The sequence below is a fragment of the Protopterus annectens genome, chromosome 1.part2 (assembly GCF_019279795.1).
Source record: "Protopterus annectens isolate FY-2018-M chromosome 1.part2, PAN1.0, whole genome shotgun sequence".
Taxonomy (NCBI): Eukaryota; Metazoa; Chordata; order Ceratodontiformes; family Protopteridae; genus Protopterus; species Protopterus annectens.
Genome location: NC_056727.1, coordinates 312789287 through 312804114, shown reverse-complemented (window position 1 = coordinate 312804114; position 14828 = coordinate 312789287).

The window sequence follows — 14828 nt, the reverse complement described above, 5'->3', positions numbered from 1 at the left end:
TCTAAGTCCACAAAGACGCAACGCAACTCCTTCTGACCTTCTCTGTATTTCTCCAACAACACTCTCAGAGCAAACATTGCATCTGTAGTGCTCTATCCTGGCATGAAACCGTACTGCTGATCACTAATCATCACCTCCCTTCTTAACCTAGCTTCCACTACTCTTTCCCATACCTTCAAGCTGAGACTGATCAATGTTATCCCTCTGTAGTTACTGGAGCTCTGTGCATCACCCTTATTCTTAAAGATAGGTACCAAAACACTTTTTTTCCACTCCTCAGGCATCCTCTGACTTTCCAAAATTTCATTAAACAATCTGGTTAAAAATGCCACTGCCATTTCTCCTAAGCACCTCCATGCTTCCGCTGGCATATCATCTGGGCCAACAGCCTTTCCATTCTTCATCCTATTCATAGCTGTCCTTACTTCCTCCTTGCTAATCTGTTTCACTTCCTGATTCACTATCCCCACATCATCCAACCTTCTCTCTCTCTCATTCTCTTCATTCATCAGCCCTTCAAAGTACTCTTTCCATCTACTCAACACACTCTCCTCACTTGTGAGTATGTTTCCCTCACTATCCTTTATCACCCTTACCCGCTGCACATCTTTCCCAGCTCTGTCCCTCTGTCTAGCCAATTGGTACAGGTCCTTTTCTCCCTCTTTAGTGTCCAATCTCTCATACAACTCTCCATATGCCTTATCCTTAGCCTTTGCCACCTCTCTCTTTGCCATGTGCCTCATCTCCTTATACTCATGTCTACTTTCTTCATCTCTTTGACAATCCCACTTCTTCTTCGCCAGCCTCTTCCTCCGTATACTCTCCTGTACTTCCTCATTCCACCAGCAGGTCTCCTTGTCCTCCATCCTCTGTCCAGATGTCACACCAAGCACCTTTCTAGCAGTCTCCCTTACTAGCTCTGCTGTAGTTACCCAGCTATTGGTAACTATTCACTGCCTCCCAGTGCCTGTCTTAACTCTTCCCTGAACTCCACCTCACAGTCACCCTTTTTTAACTTCCACCATTTAATCCTTGACACTGCTTTCACACTCCTCCTCTTCTTGATCACCAACGTCATCCTACAGACCACCTTTCTATGCTGCTTAACTACACTTTCCCCTGTCACCACTTTACAGTCTCCAATCTTCTTCAGACTGGCCCTCCTACATAGGATATAATCCACCTGTGTGCATCTTCCTCCACTCTTGTACGTCACCCTTTGCTCCTCCCTTTTCTTAAAATATGTATTCACCACAGCCATGTCCATCCTTTTCACAAAATCCACAATCATCTGACCTTCTGCATTCCTCTCCTTAACACCATACCTACCCATCACTTCCTCATCCCCACTGTTCACTTCACCAACATGCCCATTGAAGTCCGCTCCAATCACTAGTCTCTCACCCTTGGGTACACTCACCACTACTTCATCCAACTCACTCCAAAATGTTTCTTTCTCATCCATCGCACACCCAGCTTATGGAGCATATGCACTAACAACATTCATCATTACACCATCAATTTCGAGCTTCATAAACATCACTCTATCCGACACTCTCTTTCTCATCATCATCATCAACAGCAGCAGCAGCAACAGTTGCAGCATAGATTTGAGCCTGTTGCACATGCACATGCAAAACTTATTTTAGATAAGGGGCTGGATTTATGAATAGCAAATCTCTGCAGTGCTATCGTGTACACAGAGCGGCACAACGCACGCATGATAGTGTGCTATTTTGTATTCATTAAATATCTCTACACATCATGTAGAGCACCAAACAAAGGTAAACAACAGAGTATGCTAATGAAAGCATAATCAGATGAATGACATGCTAGTTAACCAACCTAAGATGGCAGAGCCTTTCAGGAAGCTATAAAGTAATCATGTAGAGTGGGTGTAGCTCTTTGACATGAACTCCAAAACCTATTGGAATATAGCCACCATCGCACTTAGGAAAAAAAAATGCAATGCTAGGGGCTGCTGCTGCTCTCTTGCATGTGTATGTGCAACTGGCTCAAATCTATGCTGCAGCTGTTGCTGCTGCTTCTGTTGACGATGATGATGATAAATCTCGTCCAGGGAGAAGAAGGGTGTTCAGACCACATTTAACATATCATGGATTGCATGATATTGAAATATTAGAGCAGTAGTGTCCAACCCGCAGCCCACGGGCCGCATGCGGCCATCAGACCTCTTCCATGCGGCTTGCGACCCTTAAATTAAAATTTTACCTTTTTTCTGTTTTTTTTTATGCTTGCGTCCTTTCGGGGATGTGCGCATGCACCAAAGCACCCTTCCGTTAGTTTTCGCGCCAACAGATGCATTTGCGGCAAAGAAGAACTGACTTGCGTCATTTAGCTGGCGTGCGCATGTGCCAAAGCACCCTTCCATTAGTTTTCGCGCTGATAGATGCATTCGTGGCAAAGAAGAGCTGAAGGAAGATGAGTGGACCATCGCGCCGAAGAAAAGTTGAGAGAGAGAGGGATTTGTCTTTTTTACAGACTACTACCATCTCCTGACTGCAGTAACAGGTAAGCTAAGTATTGTTACACATTTTAAGTGTTCTTTTTTTTTTTTCATGAGCTGGAAAAGCAGTATTACTGAAGTGGCAACTGTTGTGAGCTTTCTTTAACCGACGGTTAAACCAAGGCCAAATGTTTATTCCTTAGCAACTGTGATGTGATGTCTTAGCTCTGAATATGTCAATAAAGTTAGCATGCATTTTCTGATGAGTTTAAACTTTTAGATTCAATCTAAAATTTAGATTAGAAGCTCTGGAACAGTCAGATCACATCTAAATGATCTGATACACAGTTTTCTTTTTCAGCAGTCTTTTTAAGGCTCTTCAGTAGTCAGATGTTCAGTGTGTGTGTAGATTATTGTGTACTGTAGATGCACTCCGTAAAGCTGGGGGATCTCTAACTTCAGCAGGAATGTTATAAAATGGCTGATTTCATTATGGGATGACTGGAACCTTTTCAGATGCTTACATTTTGATGCAATGATAACGGGAAGCTGGCACTCCAGTGTAGGAATCTAAACCCCTGGCTTGTTTTCTGTACGTTCACCTTGATCACTAACTGCTGCAGTGATAGCAGGAAGCATGCACTCCAGTGAAGGGCTATAAACTCTTGGCTTGTTTTCTGTAGTGTAGGCCCACCTTGATCACTAACTGTTGCAGGGATAACAGGAAGCATGCACTCCTGTGTAGGACTCTAAACTCCTGGCTTGTTTTCTGTACATTCACCTTGATCACTAACTGCTGCAGTGATAGCAGGAAGCAGGCACTCCAGTGCAGGACTTGGCTTGTTTTCTGTAGGTTGACCTTGATTACTAACTATTGCAGTGATAATAAGAAGCATGTACTCTAATGATGGTCTTTAAACCCTTTGGTTTGTTTTCTTTATGTTCACCTTGAATACGAAATGTTGCAGTGATAACAGGAAGTATGCACTCCAGTGACTTGGCTTGTTTTCTGTAGGTTCACCTTGATTACTAGGTGTTGCAGTGATAACAGGAAGTGTGCACTCCAATGAAGGGGGTTGGCTTGTTTTCGGCAGGTTCACCTTGATCACTAACTGCTAGAATCGGATTAAGGAAACTTGAATGTTATGTTGCATCATGCAATTAAACTGTTCATAGTGTGTGTGTGTGTGTGTGTGTGTGTGTGTGTAAGTTTAACGGACTTATTTTCTAGTAACTAGAAAAAAAACTAGAATCTAGTAATTCCGCTTTACAAGAAGATAAAGCTTGTGTATGTGTTTTACAGCTGGAGATACTAACTAAAATACATTTCGTATCTGAGGGTCATGATGTATTCTGAGAAATTAGTAGTACTAGAATCTAGTTGAAACATTCCGTTGAAATTCTCAAACAATTTTAATCTATGACCTCTCCCACACATTATCTTATGTTAGGTAAACAGCATTAGATAATGGTGGGAATTATTGAAGCATATCAGGCTTTTATTTGAGATCTCTTATATTTTTTCCTGGGCTTCAAATACGAGAGGACAAAATTATGTAAGCACATTCTCATTCAGTTTTGTAATCTAATCAGTACTGCACTGGGTGTTTTACTGTTTTCACAGAACTACTTTGAGTTACTGTTGTGCACTGGTGAAATAGGTTACATATGTGGGCTTCACTAGTCTTATGCTTGTTGCTGTTTCTTTTCAGAAATTGTATGATGAGTGAGGGGTAATTTCTGTGAAATAGTTACACATTTATATATTGGTTACAGGTGTCTAAGCCAAGATTACATGTTAGCTGTGCTGTGCATACCATAACACACACAAACACACACACCTTTCAACTGGTTCATATGAGGTTATTAGGCTAACGTTCCTAGAGACCTTAGACGCCTAGCCATAGTTATCCTGAGTTGCTCCAATTATCAGTGGTTAGGTGAATGAAATTTGCAGAGGTAAAGGTCTATGGTAGTTAATACCAACTTCCTCTGTGCAGGAGGGACATAAGCACCATCCCAGGAGTGAATCTGTGGTCACACATCCATTGTGCTAGGTTGCGTTTCAAGAGGGTCAGGGAGGGGCTCTGTTTCATGTGAATTGGAAGCCTGTTCCAGAGAAGTGGCAGTCCCCAGGAGATGTGTCTATCACTTCGGCATGACCTGTTTATGTCAGAGGATAGGTTAGGATCCCTGAAGTAAGTGACCCTCCTGCAGTTTGATTTATGAATGTATAGCTGCAAGCATTTCCATCAGAGGTGGGTCAGAGACTGCCCTCTAAGCCAGGCACAGATCACCCCTTAGCAACCTGTAAGAGACAAAATATAGTGACAGGGCTTTCAGTCTTTCAGTGTAAGACTTGTTTTTTGTACCCTGTAATTTCTTGGTGAGAAACCTCCGTGGTCTCTCCATTTGTTGTAGGTGTCTGGTGAGGTACAATCAAAAGGGAGCGTTGTACTCAATTATTGGTCTACTGAGGGATGAGTATAATGGAATTATAACATTCTTAGATCTAGATGTGATGGTTTTACTTATAAGGCCTGCAACATAGGATTTCTTTACTACTGTGTACATGTGGTGGTCAAATTTCAGGTTACTATCAACCTGAGTACACGGATCAATGTACCACTGGGTCTATACTTAGGGGGTGCTGTCTTTAATGTAATTAGCAGGGATATCAGCTTTCAAACATGGATTAATAATGCATTCTTTTGTATTTAGCTTTAATCCGTGGCTTTGGCACCAGTCATTTGTCTGTGTTAACCCTGCCTGCGAATATATTAATATCATTGGGGGACTCAATGATTGCTTCCAGTTTGCAGTCATTACCAAACTTGGTCACCCACAGGCCGTCCAAGTTTGCCTGAACCTCTGAGAAATACATTCCAAATAGTAAAGGGGCACAGAACCCTGTGGTATGCTGCTTGTGACTGTTACTTTGCTACAGGTGAAGCCACCCACTTCGACAGTATGTGTCCTCTCGGTGAGTCAGTTGTCTATCCATCTGGTAATGTAGGAGTTAATTCTCAGTTAGGAGAGTTTCTCTATAATACCTAAGTGCGGGATTGTGTCAAATGCTTTGGCTAGGTCAAGATAGGTGATATACACTTTCTTTCCTTTGTACAGTGCCTTGGTGACTTTCTGGAATAATCAACCATGTTTAGCAGGCATGATCTATCTTTAATGAATCCGAACTGGGTTGGGTCCAGAGTTTGGAGATTACCTATGTCCTTTTTAAAACAGTTCTTTCCATGGCTTTGCAGATGAGGCTAGTCAAGCTTAAGGGCTTATAATTTCCAGGGTCGGTTGATGGTCCCCCTTTGTGCAGAGGGATTACTGTTGCTGTCCTCTATTCCACTGGAATATAGCTATGGTTAAACAGGAATCCAAGTGGGTCTGCTAGGTCATGTTTAAAGTTGTTCAAAAGGCAACCTGGGATGTTGCCTGTTCCCATTGATGCCATGTTTTTGGCTCTGGAAAGCGTCGAGAAGACATGCTCTCTTGAGCTAATAGGCTGAGGAATAGTTGCAGGTATACTTTGAGGGATAATTGCTGGGGACAATGGGGTGAAATTTGCTCCAAATCTGTCAGATAGCATTTGGCTATTACCTCCACTTGAGTATAGGTGGTGCCATCCACAACCAGTTCAGTGCAGATATTGCCAGTATACTGGCCGACAGATTTAGTGCCAACTTTACACCCCGTCCAAAGGACCAATCACAATACCAGTAGATTGCCAGACACCCAGTATTACTGCCACACAGGTTAAAACAGCACTGTCAAAGTCCAAGAATACAGCTTCTATGGGACCTGACAATATCCCTGGTTGTGTTCTACATGAACTACAGAGTGAACTGGTACCTCACCTGTGTGCCCTGTTCAATCACAGCCTCACTTCAGGCTTTGTCCCTACTGAATGGCGCACTGCTACAGTTATCCCTCTCCACAAAGGAGGAGCGACCACAGACCCTGGGAACTATCGCCCCATTAACCTGATGAGTCTGATATGCAAAGCTATGGAATGCATCATCATGGACATAATAAACAAGGATATAGGGACAGTGCAGCAAGAAACTCAGGCTGGTGGAAAGAGAAACAGTAAAATGTATTGCCTGACACTTCAGTTAGTAATTCTGAGTTTCTCTTTCCACCAGCCTGTCTTGCTGGATGTGTTTGACCTTTTTTTTTAATTGTTTATTGTAGTGTAAAATAGGTATTAGTTAAAAGGGAAGGATTACTGAAGTTTACTAGTGAGATGTTTCGGACTGCACTGTGTGAAATGCAACTATATATGTATTTTTCAAAGCACATGAAAAAGTGAATGCATGAGTGAAATAAAATGTGTGCATCTACAGAAGACTTTTAATAAACCAGTCCTGGATGTTTTGCAGTGCTCGATTTGCTACATAGTTTTGTACACTTTCAAATGAAAATTATTTTGGTTTGTGCTTGTAGTTAAGTTGGTTGTTTGGCTAGATTTTCATCTTGCAACTCGTACCAGGCTGGAAACACAGGCCATTGTAACTGCACAGCACATCTGATTATTTTATTTAGGATTGCCCTATGAGCTTTGTGTGAAGGAAGTAGTTGTTATGCTCTGCTTTGTGAACTTTGAGGGAGCAGAAAGTTTTTTGCTTGATAGATTATTCCTTTTCTTAACAGCTACATCTTTGGCTTAATTTGATTCAGTCATTTTTATTTGATGGCCTCTAACGTATTCAACAAACCAGTTTTGTGAACTGTAATATATTGAACTATGCTGACTAATTTGTAAAAGTACTTGTTAATATGCACAGTCTGAATAATTCATTACAACCAGCGCATATTACTGACCTCTGACTGCTCATGTCATTCCTAATTGCTGTAACTGTGCTTCTTGAAATGCTTTTAAATTGTTAGGTCTCACTAATACCTCCTGCTCTTGCTAGCCAAAGGAAAATACAGTCACATTTTCTAGTCTTTCTTCCTGCTTACTCCCTTGTTCAGCTTGTATATTTAAAGAACCTTTTAAATAAGTCATAAGCAGTATGTGTTGTCTGTTAGATGAGGAATAGGTTGCTAAGCAATATTTCAGTTATACTGTTCCATTGGTTATTCCTCAGTGCTGTCTATAGGCAAAATGACGCAAAAGAAAGGGGTGCTTAAATGTCTAGTCTAGCAAGTCCATCAAACTAATATGAAACAGAGGTCAATATGTTATTGATTGTGGCCTTTTCCAATAGGTGTCTGTCTGTTAACTGACTATGTAAGCTAGTCTGTGAACATCTCAATGCATTCGTGCTTGAAGTGTTTGAAGCATTCCTGAATTTCACAATTGCCTCTTGCAATTACAGAAGTAAGCATGCGTTACTCATGAGTGCAAATTGCATACAAAACAAGGCATTATGACAAAAATATTTAAGTGCAATACTTTTGAAAGATAAAATATTTTAGCATGGGCATATATTTGACTGATCATATAAAGCTGAAAGGCCTCGGTTGAAGCCAAATTTTAAAACTGATCCAGCTCATTCCTGAAACCGTGAATGCTTGATAAGCGGCATAATGGTTTCTTTAATGCCGAAATTACAGATGCTTATAATGATACTACAGACAGCAGTGCAAAAGCAAGAAATATTGCCAGTGCCATATTTCAGGGACAGATTCCAAAGCTAGAAATGTGCCTTTCCAAAGGAGTGCTCAGTTTGAGAATACCACTGAAGAAACTTCTTTCCTCTTCAGACCAGCCTGACCAGACAGCTGTGCAAAAGCAAGAAATATTGCCAGTGCCATATTTCAGGGACAGATTCCAAAGCTAGAAATGTGCCTTTCCAAAGGGGTGCTCAGTTTGAGAATACCACTGATGAACCTTCTTTTATCTTCAGACCAGCCTGACCAGACATCTTCAGACCAGCCTGACCAGATGTAGCATGTCTTGAATAATTTCAGGGACAGATTCAAAAGCTAGAAACAGAAGAATACATGAGCGCTTTGGACAACATATCATATGGGCATTAAGGACATGATGGAAGACATGGACATCTTTAGGAAACCGGCAAAATCACAGGTATGATCTCATACAAATTGAAGGGTTCGTACCTGTTAATTTTTTTGTTTTACAAATAAACTTTGATGTTAAAGTAAGATGTTAGATTTCACTGTTTTTTAAGAATTTGAATGGGATTGAATATTAGGGCAAATATTATGCATTTATTACATTTATTCATTGTTCAAATTCACCTACAATACAGCCAGGGGGTCGACTTTGGTCGCCCGCAGCAGCGATACAGTTAACTATATGATATATTTTACATGCGGCCCCCAGACAACTTCTGTTGACTCAATGCGGCCCCTGCAAGTGAAAAGGTTGGACACCCCTGTATTAGAGTGATACAAGGTTGGTAGGAAAACACTACAGGAACTCGGCAACCTCTGCTGCCCCCACTTCAGACTCAGGAAAAATTGAGGAGTATCTATATCAGTGGAAACTAAAGTATAAGTAGTATTAAGTAGCAAAAGGTACTTCAACAAAGTATTAGTTTAAGGGTGTGCACATTTATGCAGCCAGCTTATTGTACGTTTTTTATTTTTTATATTTTTTCCCCTAACAGATTTGTTTGTTTTTCAGTTGAATTATACAGGTTATAGGTCACATTAAAGGTGAGAAAAGTTTTGAAATTATTTATTGCGGTCTCATTTTTTATATCAAAAAAACCTGGCATTTTAACAAGGGTGTGTACACTTTTTATATCCACTGTATATACCTGCATACTCTTAGTCATAAATGTACTCAATCAGAACCTGAGTGAGGTGTCCACCAATGGCATTCTTGGCTTATAGGAATGACTCCTGCAATATACAGCTATGCATTGTACACAAGAACTGGCATCAAGCCGGTCACTTACCCACTGTACACAAAACATTCTACAACACAATTATATCAACAGTTTCACAAGTAGACCAATAAGCCAGAATGCAATATCAGTGGTTTGAATGCATGAATTACATTACTAATCGAAAAAAAGATTTCCAACATGAGTAGTTATAAAAACATCCTAAATCTCCTTATTTAATAAATATGCATAAAATCAACACAGTATGAAAGACTCTTAATTATCCAGTCTGTGCATCAGACATACATACAACCCTACGTCAAACCAAAATGAACAAAGGGCATGGCACAGCCATCATTTGCACGGGGTGAGGGGACACAGAACATTCAATAAAGTAGGAAATATCTCAGGACCACTAACAGGGGATGTATCCCAATCAACAATAAGGTTTTCCTAGCTTCCATGTTTGAAGGTTAGCATATTCAGCTTTTGTGAAATCTGTGTGTGTCACAATCAAGCTCTGTGCTAGCACAACATCCTACCATGTCAGCCAGGTGTGAGACATGCATGGTAGAGTTGTCAGTTCAGTGTCATTGCTCCCGACCATGTGAACTGCCTCTGCCAGGAGATGCACTGCCACTCCCATATCCCCAGTTCAGAGAGAATTGTCTGCTGGATGAGCTGTCTTCACGGGTATATCCAGGACCACAACCTAGTGGCCAACCATGTCTGGGCGTGGACACTTCACTCACTGATGGAGCAGTTGAAGTAGTGCCACTATGGGAGTGGGATCTGGCATGGCCACATTGGCTAACACCAGAGGATATTGTGACTCTGCAGACACATGGATGCCAGCCCACCCCCAGCAGATGTTCAATTATAAACACTGTCTGATCAAGTGTATCACTTGTCTTATCCAATGAGTTACCCACATGGTTGAGGCAGTCACACATGCCACAATACACCAAGTTTAGGTCTCACACAATCCCTTCCAAAGCCATAATGGAACATGACTGTGCCTCCATGATGGCTCTCTGCATATATCTGATGACACATAATGACACACCAGCACCAAGATGAGGATGGATAGTAGACCTCCTCCAAGCAGCTCTAGCAACCTTCCTGCATGGTACCAGACCCTCATGATGGCTACAGACAGACTCAATCAATTCTGCAAATGGAGTAACCATGCTACCTCAATCAACTGTGTCACCTTCAGCCTGTCCTATATCTGAGGGCTCAGTGGCATGAGTTCACATAGACATACTGACTGTGTCCAGTATAACGCCAGTGAATGTCTGAACTACAACCTCAGTATCAGACTAAGCATCTGCACCCTCTGACTGTATCTGTATATCACCACCGTCATCATCAGTGGCTACCAATACACTGACATCAGGGGGTATGCATTCTACATTGCCACTGGCAGGATCACCTGTGATGAGCAACAAACATAAGAAGCAGAGAAATAGTGAGCAGAAATTATCCAAACTGTGTTCTAAACATTCATGTTAAACAATTTCAGATGTTAAAGGAATATAATACAATACATCTACTCTCTCTTCAGACTTACAGCTAACTAATGTTTATTACTAATCAAAGAAAGTTTGTGCTTACCATGCGCAGGTGGTCTTTCATATGGTAATTCTGATGTCCCAGGAAAAAGGGGAAGGCAGTGGAAAGAAGGCTAATAAGCATCACAAAGCAAATGACAAAAGGACAAAAGAATAATGCTGTGTCCACCTTCCCATTAAGAAATATCTCAGAATCAAGCAGACTGACCACCTCCCAACATGATCTCTATTGGACTCTTGTCTCTTCTAAGGCACATGTCTCAGTGCTTGCAGATGTACAAGTAGTAACACATAAAGATGTCTAGAATGGCAGGAAGTGCCTTATATATAATGTACCTAGAAATTCTTCTTGGGGCATGCTTGGCCTGTCATAATCATCAGCCCCAACATCAAGGAGTCTATGTGAACCCTCTGCTGAGCTGTCAGGTCTCTGACAGTGGATAGAAAATGCTCATTTTTACTGAGTAGTAGTTGTGTAGCAGGACCACACTACTCCCCCCACGTAGCCAACTATTCTCATGCTACCACAGCTGCCCTCCTGCATGCTGCTGTATTCATATCAATGGCATGGTGCTTCACCTGATTATAGTCTCTAGTATGGCTGCCCACCGAGTTTATGTGGCAACCACCTACTGCCATATGCTTTTTCTGGTAGATATATCGCTTCTGCCTCTATCAAGCAGGAAGTATCTAAGATGGAGCAAGGCTTCAATGATGACCTCATTCTCAGCATCACTGAATAGTGGCTTGCATGGAACAGATGGTCTGGATGCTACAATCCCATATGACATGGAACAGAAAAAAGACAAAACATATTTGCAGTACATACAGAAATCATTTGCCTCAAAGAAAATCTGTGCACCCCATCCGCAACACAAAACAACTGAACACACAGTGCTCATTTCAATCTACACACAAGCTAAGGGAGCCCCCTAAAAAAGAAACAATACCTTAGCATTACATCCATACTCATAACATTTCTATAATGAGGACAGCAGTTGTGTAACTGGCTACTGGATGGCAGGAATATCAGTAACCAATAAATAAATTTGAGCTTCCCAGACAATTTCTTTTGGTCTCTCCACTGTTGTGGAGATCACCACAGGACATCTGAGAAGTCTAACACCTCTTTTAGCTATACAGGTACAACCCCTTGAAGTTGATAATAAACACAATACACTTGTCTGCAGTAACTGGTGAAATTCCAAGAGCAAATGGTAACACAATACTGCAGTGTAACCATTCCGTTTATTGACTAACTTGGAAATAACAACAAGAATTGAAATGTGCAGTATAACAGCAGTGAATGAAAAAAATTGCACATGGATCAAAATTCTTTTTTTTGTACTGCATATTGAAATACACTCAAATTATGAAAATGTAAGCTGTTTATGAATAGGACAAACATACCTTATGAAATACTGGTAATTTGTAGAAAAATCTTCAAATAACTAGCAGTAATAGTCTGTTTCTATTCAATCAGTCTCCCCTCCTTCCACATCCGCTTCCCCATCTACACCGTTATCTTTCTATAGTGTAGATTCATCCCTCTGATTACTGTGCATATGCAAATGAGGTGTGAAATTATTAGCATTCCAGAATACCCCCAAAAAATCATTTGATGTAGAGGATGTAAACATGGTGTAAGTAGCTACACAATTGCAGGCCCACACCCTAGGACTGCAGGTAGGAGCAAAGACAATTGTTAGCTGCTAATGGCTTGCAGCTGTTAATGGTTACTTTGACTACAACAATAAGCAATACTGAACATACTTCTGTCTGAAGTATCTGCATCATTCAGAGTAGACTTAAAATAAAAAGTGGAAGTACCTTGAGAGCTATGAGAATGACCTAAACAACATTGATATTCTTGTACTAATAAGCATACTGTCCATCCTCTGCTTAAAACTCTTTCTGAAATGCTGATCAGCTATATTACACATTGAAACAAAGATGCAAATAAATGTCCATGACATTGCATTTCTGTAGTTAAGCTGAGAGGAGGGGATGATGCTTAGAAAATAAAGAGAAGAAATAGCTAGCAGTGTTGGCAACCTTACATTTATATGATATGGGCTATTATCAGCCTAAATTATTTGTCTGTATCACATTCATCTATATATGCTCAACAAATTAGAAAGGAACATTGTCTGATCTTTCTACTACTGGACCTGCAATGTGATGGTCTTCTAAGTCAGATATGCATTGTATGTTCATTTTTTCTGATTAGTACTCTAAACCTGTGTTGGTGGCAAACAGGGATAAGAAACACAACTGAGTGTGTGTTGTTACTGCACTGAATTGAGGGTTCAAACCCAAATAGTGTGCTGTTTGACAGAGTTAATGCATATTTACTGACCATGATCAGATTATAACACACACACAGATTTGGAAACTTCACAATCCTGCATTTTCATTGTTATTCCATGATATTTGTTACTACTGACATTTTTTTATTGTGTTCATCATTTGTGCTCATTTTTGCAAAGCACACTTTGGACTAGCAGTGTTTCTTAGCAGTGAATGCGAGTTCACTGCCCAAGGCACAAAATGAGAAAATTGGCATGGCATCATTACCACATTTTAGACTGGCACAGATGCACTTTGCCACAGTACTATTAACAGCAGTAAAAGAAGAAATTCCACACCTCACCTAAGTATAATTATAAAACACACAATGTAAATGATTAAAGAAACAGGAAAGGGAATACAGGGTTTGAATCCAGCTAGAAGCCACATGTACTTGTAATGTTTGCAGCAAACGTGAAAATGCAGCTTGTGTTTTGTTGTGTGGAATATAAACTGTTATATGTATACTTTTTGCCTTTATAATTTCCGCATTGCTTGACAGAGTGTAAACAGGGCTCTCAGGGGAAGGAAAAAGTGTACAATTTCACTTGTATAATCTCCATCAGTGCAAATCGTTTTCTCACCACTGTGCAGTATTTGTAATGACTGAATGATGTGCATGTGATATATATCGCTTTCAGTATCACAAGCTGAAATACAGTGACTTTGGACCCATAACAGACTTGCTCTGGGGTTCAACTCCATACTGTGTGAACAGAATGTGGAAATTATTGCTCAAGATTTATGACTTACTGACATTAGAACTTCATGTGTTGCTTTTTTTTTCTGTTTCTTGCCTTCTCCCTTGCTCTCTGCTGAGTGTCCTGCAATCAACCTTACCTGTTTAAGAAAAAAGGGAAACATTTTATTTGGGCAGCCTTCAGTAGCACAAACAAGCTTAGGGATGATGCTCAGATGTCAGCACTGACAGTACTTATTGGAGAACATTCACCTGCTGTGTGACTGTCTCTGTGGCATAAGGTGTAAGTGCACTGACTTTAGAGAGAGAAAGCACAGGTAATTCAAAGTTCAAATCCAGATAACACTTGTTTGTACAAAGGGTGCCAGAATGCGATTTCTAAGACTTTGATTAGGAAGGTAACACTACGTACAAATGGCTATCATGATTAGGTTGATTGCAAGAAATATCTCATTAATGCTTTGATAAGTAAATCTTTCTAGGTAGCATAACTCATTAAATGATTTACTTATGAAACCTAGTTGAATGTGTGTGCAATTGTTTAATCAGGATAGTTTTGATAATTAACAATGCACTTGCATTATCTATGATGGGCAGAATACTTAAGTTAAAATCATCTTCACTCGTCACATTGCCCAATTCTGTTTTTAGGACAGTATGTGTTGTGAAGTATGTATGTATCATACCCCAACCTGTATTACTCAGCTCATGAAAGTCTATCCATCTGACACACATTTACAAACAGTAATACTGCCTCTTTCATGGGAATGCATTTCACGTGATTTCTTAAAGTCCCACACACAGGGAGTCTATTTGAAGTATATCTCCATTCATACTGAATGCAGTTTATCTGTAATGAACATGGCTGAAAGGGAGCTCTCCTGTAGCACTGACAAATAATCACCTTGCTTGAAATGCATTATTTC